Source organism: Agelaius phoeniceus, chromosome 3 (genome assembly GCF_051311805.1).
Source record: "Agelaius phoeniceus isolate bAgePho1 chromosome 3, bAgePho1.hap1, whole genome shotgun sequence".
NCBI lineage: Eukaryota > Metazoa > Chordata > Aves > Passeriformes > Icteridae > Agelaius > Agelaius phoeniceus.
Genome location: NC_135267.1, coordinates 59,223,108 through 59,236,513, shown reverse-complemented (window position 1 = coordinate 59,236,513; position 13,406 = coordinate 59,223,108). Strand labels below are relative to the sequence as shown.

The 13,406-nt window shown below is 41.7% G+C and overlaps 1 protein-coding gene across 4 annotated transcripts in view; it reads right to left on the bottom strand.

The window, feature by feature from the left end:
* PLEKHG1 (pleckstrin homology and RhoGEF domain containing G1) overlaps window positions 1–13,145 on the bottom strand; it is a 125,291-nt gene extending 112,146 nt beyond the window's left edge. Inside the window, exons 1-2 of one of the 4 annotated variants that reach the window (XM_077175369.1) lie at window positions 12,831–13,145; window positions 1,005–1,089 (exon numbers count right to left, since the gene is read on the bottom strand). The gene's annotated coding sequence lies outside the window, so the exon portion shown is untranslated. Of the gene's footprint in view, window positions 1–1,004; window positions 1,090–12,530; window positions 12,655–12,830 lie in introns of those variants that run through there. The other 3 variants (XM_054630321.2, XM_077175370.1, XM_077175368.1) reach the window with 3 other exon arrangements.
* Window positions 13,146–13,406: the final 261 nt, after the last annotated feature.

The following is a 13,406-nucleotide window of genomic DNA, read 5'->3' as shown; positions in this document are numbered from 1 at the left end:
TAGCATATTAGTATTCCCTCTGCAGGTCACAGAAGCCAGAGAGTCAATTAACATAATGAACCTTTTTTATTTTCTTTTTTAATAAACTTATCTATGCTACACTGGTTTCAACAGTAGCACTGCAAAGAGTGAAGTAGATTACCTATAAGGCATCAAGTTTTTCCAAATAGCAGTGTTTGAGTTGTCAGCCACTGAATGTCTGCTTTTATCAGAGAGAAGAAAAGACTCTTTTAGGTTGGCACTACGAATCTTTCTTGTTGGAGGAGGAGAAAGGGATCTTGCCTTAAGCTCTCTTATTTAATATTTTCTGTAGATTCTCCTTCCAGCCCTATTGAGAAGTTTTCTGGAATGTCGATTTGTTTCAGATAATCAAATGAGTGAAATCAGTTATTGCAATCAGGTTACATTTCCATGGCATGTAAACCTGCTTTTCCTACATTCCCAAGTTTCTTAGATGCTCCAAGACTGCCAGGCAGTGAGATTATATAAACAAAATTAAATCACTAAAAAATAAGCTAAAATGACACAGACTAACATAGGAAATCTCAGGAGAACAAAGTTGTCCTGGATCTCCCCCTCCCCACAGGGACACCATTGCTACACCATGAAAGTGGCACTTTCACTTCCAAAGGGAGAGGAATCAAGCAACAGAACAAAATTTCAGCTACAGATCTTTAGCAAAACCGCAGTTTCAGAAACAAAGGCTAAAACTGAACAGTTAACCTCCCCTAACTGCTAAGGTGCCCCCAAAATTGAATTTAATTAGCATAAAACCCCAGTAGCATGCACATGAGGAACACCCTCTCTCTTGGCTAACCCACATGCCAGGCCTGTTCAGCACAGTGACCTACTGTGGGTTTGGATACTAAGCAGCCTCATGGTTAACCTGAGGCACATTCACCGTACACCAATGGTAATCCTCTCAGTCAGAGGCACACCAAAAATCATCTCACATTTAAAACAAAGTCAAAGAAAAAGAATTAAATAATAGTAAAAAAATTTACCTGGTAGAGTACTCACCAAATATGTCGCTATTAGGTTGGGCAAAATGGAGTCACTTTTCCTCTCCTCTGTTGAGTCTCTGGCATTCTGCAGAAAGGAGAGTGGAAATTAAGGAATTAGGATAAAAGGGAGCTCAGCTGCACAGCTCAGCAGGGGTCTAGGCCCACCTTGGTTTATTCCCCCTAAGTCACGCTCGCCGTACATACACCTCCCATTCTGTCCTAAAGAGCAGCTGAATAAAACATAGCACGGGCTGAATCCAGTTCAGACAAGCTAAGGAGTCAGATTTTGAATAGGAATTAGACACTAATGTGATTCTGAAAATCCCATTAAGAGCCTTTACCACCTCTGCCTACCTACATATCTTTAAAAATCTAGATCAGGACAGCTTGCCTGTGGTCATTCTATATGCCTGTGCTGAAGCAAGGAAGTACTGGTGGGTTCCCAAGCTCTAAACCCCAAGGGCTTCTGGCCACACTCCTTCTGGAAATTGTTAGAGCTGATTTTCAACTTAATTATCTTTAATGCCTGGAAACCTCTATCCAAATGAGCCCTCACTTCCCTGGTAAGCAACATCAGTGGCCTATAAAGCACATCAGAGACATGGGTCACTGTGATCTGTCTGGTTCCTCCATCAAATCTAGGTATTTTCACAAGGTCAACAAAGCATGATAAATATCTGAACAAAAACAGTGTTTCTCCTACCAAACCCAGCTATTTAGGTAGAATTGCGGTGCAGCTTTTTCTTAACAAAATTTATTAGCCTGCTTTGAAGCCTAAAAATGGAGGATTTTTGATTTAACAAGGGAAAGAGCTCATTCCCTCTGCTAAACTTGTAACCCCTCCCAGCCTCAGCAGAATATCAACTGGAACTGAACAAGGATACCTTTTTTATTATTTTCATTTCTCTAAGACATTGCTTTACGTTTCCCTTTTCTACAGTATCCAACATTAATTCACCTCTCCTTCTGTGCTATTTTCGTGCCATGGACTGAGCCAAAGGTGACAGTGAAGAATCCACAGAAACTGAACATCAAATGTTCCTGTTCTTAACTTTCAAGAAACTATTTAATATCTTTCTTCTTTTTTTATACCATCATAAGGCCTGTTTATATACTTGAAATGGAAACAGTGCACATTCAGCTGCAATTGATTTCCTGTATGGCAAAATACCTCAGGCATTCAGCTGGCTGGGAACACTATGGAGGCCTCTCACCACCATCAGTTTTTTGAGACTGGGAAGCTCTGCCCAACGCTTGTTCTTATGCCAGAATAAATGAGAGACCCTGCTAAGTGTCCAAGTTAATTTGGTCTAGCTGACCCAAATCATAAACAGGCAAAATTTTTTATTTCAAAAACACATTTCAAAAATACTGGTCTATTTTTAACTTCAACAGTAATGCCATCAATTCAATCTTGCTAATGGGGCATAATGTTCATCTACAGATGAACACATTTTTAAATACAGAAAACAAATCCATCTGAAATTTTCTTTTAATAAAATATCAATATATTTGCCTTCTCCATGCTATCTTTATAGCAATAAATTAGCAGACAATTTCACAGACTAAAACAGTATATTTTTTCTTTTGATATCACTGAGTGACAACTACAGCAATAATTTTATTTCCTTCACTTAGTTTTTCCTTTTAACAACTGAAGACACAGAGCAGTCTCCACTAACATTTCGAGGAATCTGAAGAAGACTACATGAGTAGTCTCACCAAATTTCTGTGATCAGACTGTAACAGCTGTAACATTCAAATACCCAACCACCTGACTGTACTTCGGATTGTAAATTAAGCAAAACAGAAATGCAAAGTGCCCTATAATTACCATCCTACTTTCCACTTGTCATGTAAGTTTCCCTAGCCTCAAATCCTCCAGAGTCAAAGGACTCAACTTCAACTGCTTGAGAACCCAGTTTCTTTAAGAACCCTAGAAAAAAAAAAGGACCACAATACCATTTAATTATACACATTTTGTGTGTGTATATATATATATATATATATATAAAATATACATTACATATAAATAAATGAAAATCAGGAATCTAGATAACCCCAAAGAAGCCTAAACTTTTTACTGGGGCTCTCTTGTTTGACTGTAGTTTCATCAACAAAAGTTTCTTAATTCTAGGGTAAAATTATTTGCCAAAAGCTGAGATATTCTCTAACCCCCAGCACATACAATGGCCTTTCAAAACCTCTCAACTGATGATCTGAGACAGTGACATCCAATTTGACTAAAGTACAAGATCTTGGATGCTACAGAATGTTCTATCAGCCTTCTTTAACTTTTCCAAGAAGGTTTTCTAATGATTTTACTATCCTCACACTATAAAACAGGTTAATCTGTAAGGAAAAGGAATTTTTTTATGCTGTGAAATTTTTATATCAATTCAGTGGTTTATTTCTTAACCATCAGTATAAGAAAATTGAACACTTTTGTACTAGAAAAACTACCATGAAGAAAAGATGTTGCATGTTTCCTTCAAGAAAGTGATTAACAAATATACCATCATTTGTCCTGTAATTTCCATTTCATTTTTTAAAAGTTTGCATGATTTAAAATAGTCTTAGTCTAGAAATATATTATTAACAGTTATTAACAAAAAGCTTTACTTCTTAATCACTTTTAGAAAATACATAGGGTTAAAGCATCAAGCAAATAGCAGCTTAAGAAGTGAAAGCACCAAAGAAACCTGCATTCAGATATTTAAACTGACTTGAACCATAATGCCTGGCTCTCCTGTGAAAAACACTTTGGAACTTGGGGTTCACACTGTAATGTTAAATTAAAAGCCAATAAGATTGAAAACTATCTTTCAAAATGCTGTAAAATTAAGGTGCTCCTTTCAGGTATACTCTAGTATACCTGGAAGGCAAGCAAAATAATTTTCAGTAAGAGGATGGGTGCTTTACTTTATCCCTTAGGAGTCACTGAGATTATCTTTACCTCAGTTTCCCTAAGAAGTGTAAATGACACATAACCCTTGTGTCCTACTGACTCTCTCAGTGTGGTGAAAGCTAACATTATCACTTTAGTCCAGTTAACGGGCTCCCTCAAATCATGAGGTCTGAGCTTTGAAATCTCTGCTTTTAAAGAATTTCCTTATCCTGCTTCAGCCAGGCTAAAAGACTACAGTAAGCCAGAGCCACTCAACTACATGTAATTGTGTTCCACAAACTTACAGGTGGGAATTTGCTTCCATTTCAAGAAGGATATCAAGACATTCATTCCATTCATTGACATTCCTGCTCTCACCTAGTCCCCAGCCACACCTCACATCCATACAACTCCATCCCTACAACTTGGATTTTATTGTGCATTGGACTTAATAAAATTGTGTCAACACATACTGTAGCATTTTAAAACAAACACTCTTGCTGAACAATTCCACATACTGACCCTCTAAAAAAAGCTCAGAATAAAATTCTTTGTAGATGTTCACATGTGCTAGACAGCAAACCATTGTGTAAGTTTAATCACCAGAGAGGAGAACTAAAGTAAAAATTTATTTGACATGACTTGTACTGAGCTATGTGCCAGTTCCTAAAGCCCAGCTTTTCTGGCTGAGGAATGCAGTTTGCGGTTACAGGAAGGCCACACGCTGTAGCACCTTCTCACTGCACGACAGAACCGATTAACAGACGGAAAATGCGCCACATCCCAAGCAAACGGATTTATTCCACATGCAATCAGCTGAGAGCTTTCCCAGACACATTAAGCTAATTTCATGGACTAAGTTCATGCAGCGCTCCTGGAGTTCCCTTCACTCTACCCATTCACAACACTGAATAGCACAAAGGTGAGTTGCATGACAAGGTCAACAGCTGAGTGATTCTTTGCCAGAACTTCTCCAGACCATCCCTGCTATGATGACCTCAAACTGTCCCCTGGAAAGAAGTCAGCACTAGACAAGTGACTGTGACCCAGATACCAGAACTAATCACCCCCTGATATGACTCAATATTTATAATTAATAAATAAAAGGAACCAACCCAGTACATTTTCCTGAAATCATCAGAGGATGGGCATCACTGATCCTCTATTAAATACTGAAAGAACTCTTTGTGCAACACTGACATTGATTTAAAGGGCAAAAGGGAAAAAAACCCATAACATTTAGTGGCAGACTCCTTATCGGTACAAGACAGCAGCAATGAAGAAGCATCCAGATGGCCCTAGCATCCAGACCCTGTGGAAGGTCCAGGAGCTCCATGATGCACACAGCCAGGGTGGGCAGGTGCATCTGTCAGGTATGTGTGTCAGCACTGCTCCCTTGAGATGAAAGAGACTCACAAGCAACAGATCTTCAGTAACAAAGGCTGATGACCAGCTTTTCTTCTGAAGAGAGCAAATGAGATCATCAGGTTTTGTTTTTTCAGAATTCTTCCTTGAAAAGCAACTACAGCCCCTATCCTATCCAAACGGCATGCAGTAGTGTCTGGAAGAAAACCTTTCTCCTCCATACCCTACCTGTGCACATCACAGGTCCCAGTCACATCAATGCTTCACCAAAACAGGGCAGAAAAACAAAACAAAAAAAATCACCTATTCTTCTTACTTTGACCCTGTGGGAGTCTGAGTCAGTACTTATTCTGTGCTTTGGATGAACAAACTGCTTTAAAGGGGCCTGAGGAGTGCAAGAGCCAAATCTGTGTTTGAGAGCAAAGGTTGTTTATCAGCAGGATCCTCTGCTGCAAGGTTGCAGAAAGAACCTCTTCAACATGGATCCTTTTGGATCTGCAGTGTGCATGACAGCAGCAGGACAGCCTAGGTCTAAGATGAAGAACACAAGTGACCCTGCCAGCATGCACAGCCATGAGTGAGGAAGCACACCTGTGCTGGGAACAGGCCACACTGCCAAGGAGAGAGCTGCTGCAGGTAAAGTGGCAAAGTGCAAACTGCAGTAACTGAGATCACCAGGATGAGTAAGCACCAAGAGATCAGCTCTAAAATCTGCCCAGCATGGCTTGTGCCTTAGCAAACCACTCTGTCCTTCACAAGAGAAAAGTGGGGTTTTCTTAGTGCTCTGGTCTGCACTTCCCTGCTGGAAGGCTCTAAGAAAATGGAAAACAATTCCTGAAGGGAAGGTCTGCAGAAAACTTGTCCTTTTCACCTCAGAAATATGCCTAGCACTGACTCTCCTAGCACAGATATCTCCAATACCAATTTAGGAACTGTGTCATCTAAAGAAACAGAGGAGCACAAGCATGCCAAGATATTGCTCTATATATCAGAAAGAAACCTTAGAGATTAAATGGTCATTAATGCCCTCAGAAATCACTTACTTCCACTTAATAACAGATCACAGTATTCTAGAGTGGCCTGCCAAAACATCTACACTGTGCCTGATGCTTGGTACTGCAGGTAGAGTTTAAGAAAGTCAGCAGCTTTGCCCCAAAAATCTGGCAAAAACTCAGAAGATTAAATGAGTTCAAGCTCAGGAGGAAGAGATGATGGAGGCAATCTCATCATACCATAAGGCTCACAGTGCAACCAACCTGATAAGGCAAGGATTGTCAGAGGCTATATCCAGTGAGGAGTGGACTAAGTGGTCCTGTCTGCCAGCAGGACACAGACAGAAACCCTTTTCAAGGCAGGAGGAGCACAGAATGACTAAGATAAAGCAAATCAGAGATTTATGACTTCAGATTCATCCAACATGAGAGAGACTGACAATTACCAGAAGAGACTGACAGAAAGATGTTACAAACCACATGCTGGTAGAGTATGAGGGAAGGCAAACTATCTCTCCAAATTCAGGAATGATTTATTGTTAAATACATCTTTGTCTACCACTCAAATAGGCTGACTGCTGATTCTTCAGAGAAATTAGTGCTTCCACAAGCAACTGAATGTGATGTGACACAAGCAAATGAACTATGATGACATCACTCACACACTGAGGTGTGACAGCTCCCTGAGCAACTTCACAAGGCCTGTTATCAGGAGAGTGAGAAGGAACTGGAAACTAAACAGTGAGAAAGCTTCATAAGCACTTGAGTATGAAGCAAGCTCATCTTGGCAGCACCAATACTGCTTGTAAGCCAAACCCAAGTTTCTGCTATTTGTAACTTGGTTTCAGTTTAAAACAATAAGTGGAAAGCTCAGTGCATACTGAAGTGATAAAGATTACTGACATGCAAATAAATAGTTCTTCATCTCACCTATTTCCGAAATTATTTACAAAGAAGGAACTATCATTTTTCCCCCATATCAGACATCAAGGACACAAAGCACTATGTTACTTTATACTGAAGCACCACAGATCAGTGGCAGCAGCAGAAAGGAAGCTGCTCTGTCTCTGCCTTTCTGAAACATGTTGGGACATCAGCTATGGATCTGGACTCACTGGGGTAGACAATGCAAATACACAAAAAGAAACAAAGACAGAAAGAAAACCCCCAAACAACACACTGATTCCAGTACACAATGAAGCTGCAGCAGACTGTGTATCTAATCTTAGGGGACGTACATGAGGGTAAACATTTTCTAAATACTTTAACAAACCAGAGTTTGCAGGAGGTTAGGGAGGAGACTTGTCTATGTTTACAGATAACTGCATAACACAAAGGGAAGGACAGGAGAAAGTACAAGCACTAGAGCCTATGCACTAAATCTAGGAGCTAGAGACTCCTTAGGTGGGCTAATTAAAAGGCATAAGTCGACCTTGGAGCCTACACCCAGATGACAGTGCTGGAAGACGTCAGCCATGACCATGAAAAGAAACTGGCTGTTACGCTGTTCCCAATACCGCTCCTTACGACAACCCAAACAGCCATCCTCTCCCCAAGGTTTTATCTCCAATGGCTGTGAGCAAGCAAATGAGCAGGTGATTCAATCACTCTAGCCATGACACACTTTTTATCTCTGCTCTGTACTTCCAGGGAAAGGAAGCACACATCTTATCAGCAGAAAACAGCAGCTGAGTGATACTTATGCTTGGAGCGTGATCCTGAAACACTGAATGGATACGAAGGTTCAAATATTTAAATGTTAGCATTCATTAAGTTAGGTTTTAAAACATCTGGGCAGGGCTCACAAGCAAGTTTCTACAGAATGTATGCTTACAGGAAGAGGCTTGGCACCACTTGCAGTCTGAAACTCGGAGCAGGCAAGCAAGGCTTAAAGGATTCAAAGTTAATTAGCACTGCTTCAGTTTAAAGTTTACATGGGAAACTGCTGCCAGCTCAATTTATACCTGTTCATTACCCTTATAAAAAACACATGCAGCCTCCACTAGCATAATCATCATGGTCCCAGAGAACATTAGGAAGCAGAACTAGTGGAGCTCATGTTGAGGAAAGAAGAAAAGAATCAAGTCAAATGCATGAAGTCACTCTTACAGATAAATTTTCAAGGTGTCACCTTGCTTTGTATTTTCACAGCAATGCTCTGCATTGTGATTAGTGAAAACACAGGTAGTGACCACTCCCACATGCAGGTACTTCAGCAGGCACCCCAGTCAAGAGATGATAGTGGGTTTAAGAGTTGTAACATGACTTAGACAACTTAGCTTCTTTCAGGCCTCCTTGATAAGTATAAGTAGTTTTCCCCTCCATTTCCTTCCCCAGTCCTCCCTGACTAGGCCCCTTTCTCTTCCTGTATTTGTAATCAACTTCAAGTTAAACCTTTTTCAGGCCAAGTTCATATAAACTCAACTTTTGGTGAATCAGCCTAGACTAACCTATTTGATACAACCACCATAACTAAAAAAAAAAAATAATGGATTTGGTAGACTTTAAGCACTAAGAGATAGTTTGTCACACACTTTTTTTAAAAATTAATTAATACCAACAGGCCATACTGGTACTTTTAGTTATTATTAAATCTGTTCACATTCATCTTTTGTATTCTTATCCACACATATAAAAGACTCCTGTACTTAGAGTAGCAAGTGTTGCCACTGCACTAAGATTGACTTCACTCTTCATTCCCTTTACTCCTGTTCCCAGGCCAGTTTTGTGGTTTCACCACTCACTGTGGTGTGTGAGGCTTTTCTAAAGTGGAGGGGAAATCTAGGCTCCACATCCTTTGCATTCTAAGTTTACAAGAATAACACTTTCTTCCACTTTTTCTTCCTCATTGACAGTCCTGCTTTCTATGTGCAGAGACAGTAATGCAGGTTCTCAGAATTAACCATTCAGCAACAGTTCTGCAAGCCTTTCAGTCACTCCAGACTTTGCTGAGGGCTGCAAAAATTCTTTTCCCCCACCTCCCCCTCTTAACTCTACAGAAACAGAATGTCATTTAGAGTAAGTAGTGGTAAGACATCCTCATTGTCCCCACCAGAAAAAAATCCAGTTTATTATAAGAGGATCACCATCTCTCCAAATGTCTTCAGTCGACATTACATTATTAACTTACATTTTTTCATATTTTATTATTCTATCTTCTATTATATATTCTAGATATATTATCATCTAGATATATTGTTATTATATATTCTAGATATATATTATATATCTGTTCACTATATTAGGCAATTAAGAAATTTATGGCAAAGTAACTTAAAGCCATAATTAATTTAACATGTCAATAAAACACTTCTTTAACACAGCAACCTTCCTTCTCAACGTAACTGAATGCAAAAAAGCATCAGATGCATCAGATTAATTCCTTTGTCCTAAATTATAACTGCCACAGCTCTATACATGTCTAATCTGAGAAACACTTCTAAATGGAGCCTGCAAATGGCTCCCTTCATCAGCTTGGATGTTCCCATTATTTCCTGACCCAGCACATCTGACCCTATGGAGTTGGGGTGCATGACAGGGCCATGCTGCCACCCAGAAATGTGGTCCCTCTTCTTCACAACCCCATGCTCCCAAGACCAAGAGCTGCAGCTCTGGCTTGGCCAGTAGAAACTTAGTGGTGCCCAGCAACTGCAACTGCTGCAACCAAGCATGAAGAAAATTAAGAAATAAATAAATAAATAAATAAATGCCAACAGTTGAATGAATCTCTCTACTTTAACAACTGTGCTAAGTATCTGTTAAAATATTGCTATTTTGGAATTCTTAAAAAAATGAAGAGATAAAATAAAAAAGCTCCATCCATTCTGTAGTATCCTTCCCTAAGAATTGCTTTGGTTTAGGATTGGTCCTTTTTAGTGACAATTTTAGAGATGACACCTCTGTACATAACCTTTTTTTCAATAGCAGTATCTCAGGCTAATCTGTGGAACTACTCTTCAAAATTAGTAACAGCAGAGTCTGTAATTGTCTTCTTGATTTCCCCATTTTTGGGTTGATCTCAAAAGTACTCACCAGTCTCTAAAAATTGTATGGGTGATACTACCACAAAGCAAGATAAAATGGCAGAAGCCAATGTCAAATTACAGTTCTGTTAGTGTTCTATGGTTAGAGAAACAGACCAGCTTTGCATTGCTGAGTTTGCATTCAAAGACAATAAAGCACTACTTCAAGTAAATGCCTTTGTCAGTTGCTACAGCCCTATCTGGTTAGCAGGGCTTTAAAAAGCCTTTCCTGAACAGGAGCCAAGAAATCACAAGCATATGAAAGGCAGAGGACAACAGGTATACAACAGCCCAATCCAAATAAATGCACACAAGGAAGCTTTCAAACATGCGTACTGCTCCAAATGACTTCACAGAAATACTATCACCGGTGCCACATGAAAGACTGTGTCAGTGAAAGGTTCAAACAAACCAACCTACACAAATAACATTAGCAAAAAGTACCCAAGCTCACTACGTGCCACTTATTAGGTAAGTAAGCAGGTATTTTCACTTCCCTTCTAGGGAACAACAAAGGTTTAAAATAAAATAACAAAACAAAACTACATAGAAACCCAAAACACGACCCCATAAAAAAACCTAGACAAAAACACCCCACTTCCACACAGGAAGGTACCAAGCACTCAGTTAGTTAGTTCCAAACCCTTTCTACCTTTTTCCATGGTCTCACAATCAAACACTTTAGTCTCAAAGTATGCCTCTAGACAGTTAATTCGTAGTCTCACATCCTGCCCAAGGAAGAAGAACACATTAGCAGATGTCCTGAAATGATGAGAGCTGCCAACAAAGTAGGTTCACTACTTGAAGATTTCCACTTAAAAATCAAGTCAATGCTGTCTTTGCAAGATGTTATCAAGTAAGACTATCAATTACAAACTGATTAGGCTACAAACCTGTTTTTTTCCTTTCTCTTTTTTTTTTTTTTTTTTTTTGGAAAATCAAAAGTAAAACAGCAAGAAAAATGACACCTTAACACCTTGTGTTAGAATCATAGCATGCCTTCGCAGAGATGCACTAAGTTGTGTGGCCACAGGTCCACATTGTTTGCTTAGGGCTCTCCAGATCTGTGAGAAACAGCCAGCATTCCCGTAAATGAACACATTTAAAACTGAACCTTTTATCAGAGTGTTTTGCACTATTTCTAGTTTGCCAACTGAGAACACAGAGCAGAAGTAGAGTCCAAGTTTAATAGCTAAGCATCTGCATAGACCCGAGAACAATACCAATATTCATTAAGAGGCCAATCTCAAACTGCCTTCTCATATTTTTGAGACAAGCACTCTATTAATACATTTCCTAACCTTAGCACAACTCTTATGTTTTCATCCCAAAGCACCCACACACACATTGGTGAAGAGTTCCCAAAATTATGACAACTACGTGCCCTACACACACCAGGGGGAAAAAACCCTAAAAATAAATCTCAAGGAAGCTATATATTGTGCCTTGCCAACCACAGTGAATTGTACAGCCAGAAGTTGCTACATCCAGATTTAGCTTCACACAAGCTAACAGGATTCCTTTATAAATTTAGCTAGAGGCACGGGCAACAAACGCTTGTGGAAATTCGAACCGCAGCTCTCCAGCAGCAAAGACTGCTCCCTCCAAGAACGAAACAGTAGCAAAAGATGACTATTAGTAGGCTCTGATTACACAGCTTTCAAAACACCTTAAAGTCATCAGGTTCTCTAGGCAGGGTTATTAAACCGCTGAAGTACCAGCGAACATTAAAGAAAAAAGCAAGGCCACAGCTCTTTCTGTGCCTGCCAATTAATAATCAAAGGAGGAAAAAAGCCAACTAGAGAGAGACCGTATTGGAAACCAGCTGAACGTTCGCCTAAGTTTGTTTCAGGTCCTTTTCCCTCATACTTGGAGCAGTGTGGCTTGTGAAGAAAGAAGGAAACGAGTGCCTCAGGTCTGTCAGTGGTAACTGAAGGATGAGATATGAAGGGCTTCTCTTCCAGCAGGGGCGACTGGGACACACGACCCGCAAAGCAAGGAAAAGATGAGCACAGGATATGGGGAAATGCACACAGGATCCTATAGGGCAGCTCTGCCCCACTGCCTCGCCACAGAATCAAAGCTCCTGCTACTTAACAATAGATCAATCATATTTTTAAACCTCTTTAGGCCATACTTATCACAATCCCATTAACTTTAAAACATTTTTAAAAATAGAGGATGGGTTTTGGGGGTTTGTTAAAGCATCCCCACAAAACCTGAGGCCCTATGGAATTGTATCATATTTTAAAAGAAGTACCTTCTCCCTCGCCGCAGAAAGTCGATGAAGCCCCCAGGCTCGGGCTGAGCGGGTGCAGCTCGGCCAGGCTGCCCCGGCGGAGCACAAAAGCGGCGCGGCGGCCGCGGTGGGAGCCGGGCGCACGGTGTCTGCGGCGGGCAGCGCACAAAGGCTGCGCTCACGGAACGCTCTGCGCTGCCGAGCCCCCGGCGCGGTCTCGGGGGCTGCGGGACACCGGTACCTCCCATCCCGCCCCGGGAGCCGCCGCCGCCGCCTCCTCCCCGGCGCGCCCCACCGAACAAAGCCCCCGGCAGCGCTCACCGGCAGCCTTTCGCCGTCTTCTGCCCTCTCCCAGCGCTCCTCCTCCCGCTGGAAATCCAGGCGCAGGGGTGCGGGTGGAGTGCGGGAGCTTACCCCGCTCCGCAGCACATGCAGCGGCTGCCGGGTGTCCGCCCCGCAGCGCCCGCGGCCGCGCCCCGGCTCACTCCGTGCGCTGCTGCTCCGGGCAGCCGCTTAATCGCCAAACTTCCTCCTCCTCCTCCTCCTGCCGGCTGGGCAGAGGAGTCTGTGAAACTCCCCTCCTCCATGCAGCTCCCGCAGCCCAGCCGCTGCCTCAGCCCCTCCCCGGGGAGGCCTGGCCCGGCTCTGGGCTGGTGCTTGCTCTGCTCTCCTTCTCCTTCCCCTCCCTGCTCCGCCGCCCCCCAGCCCCCGAGGCTGGGAAAGGGGGGAACAGAGATTAACCACTCGGATTTGTCTCTGGAATGGAGCCAAAGAGAGCAGTCGGATTACAGCCCCGGGAAGAAGAAGGGAGGAAAAGGGAATGGGGGATGAAAAAAAAAAAAAAAAAAAAATCCGCTACTGTTTTCACGGAGGGAAAAGCGCTGGGCTCTCCTGCCC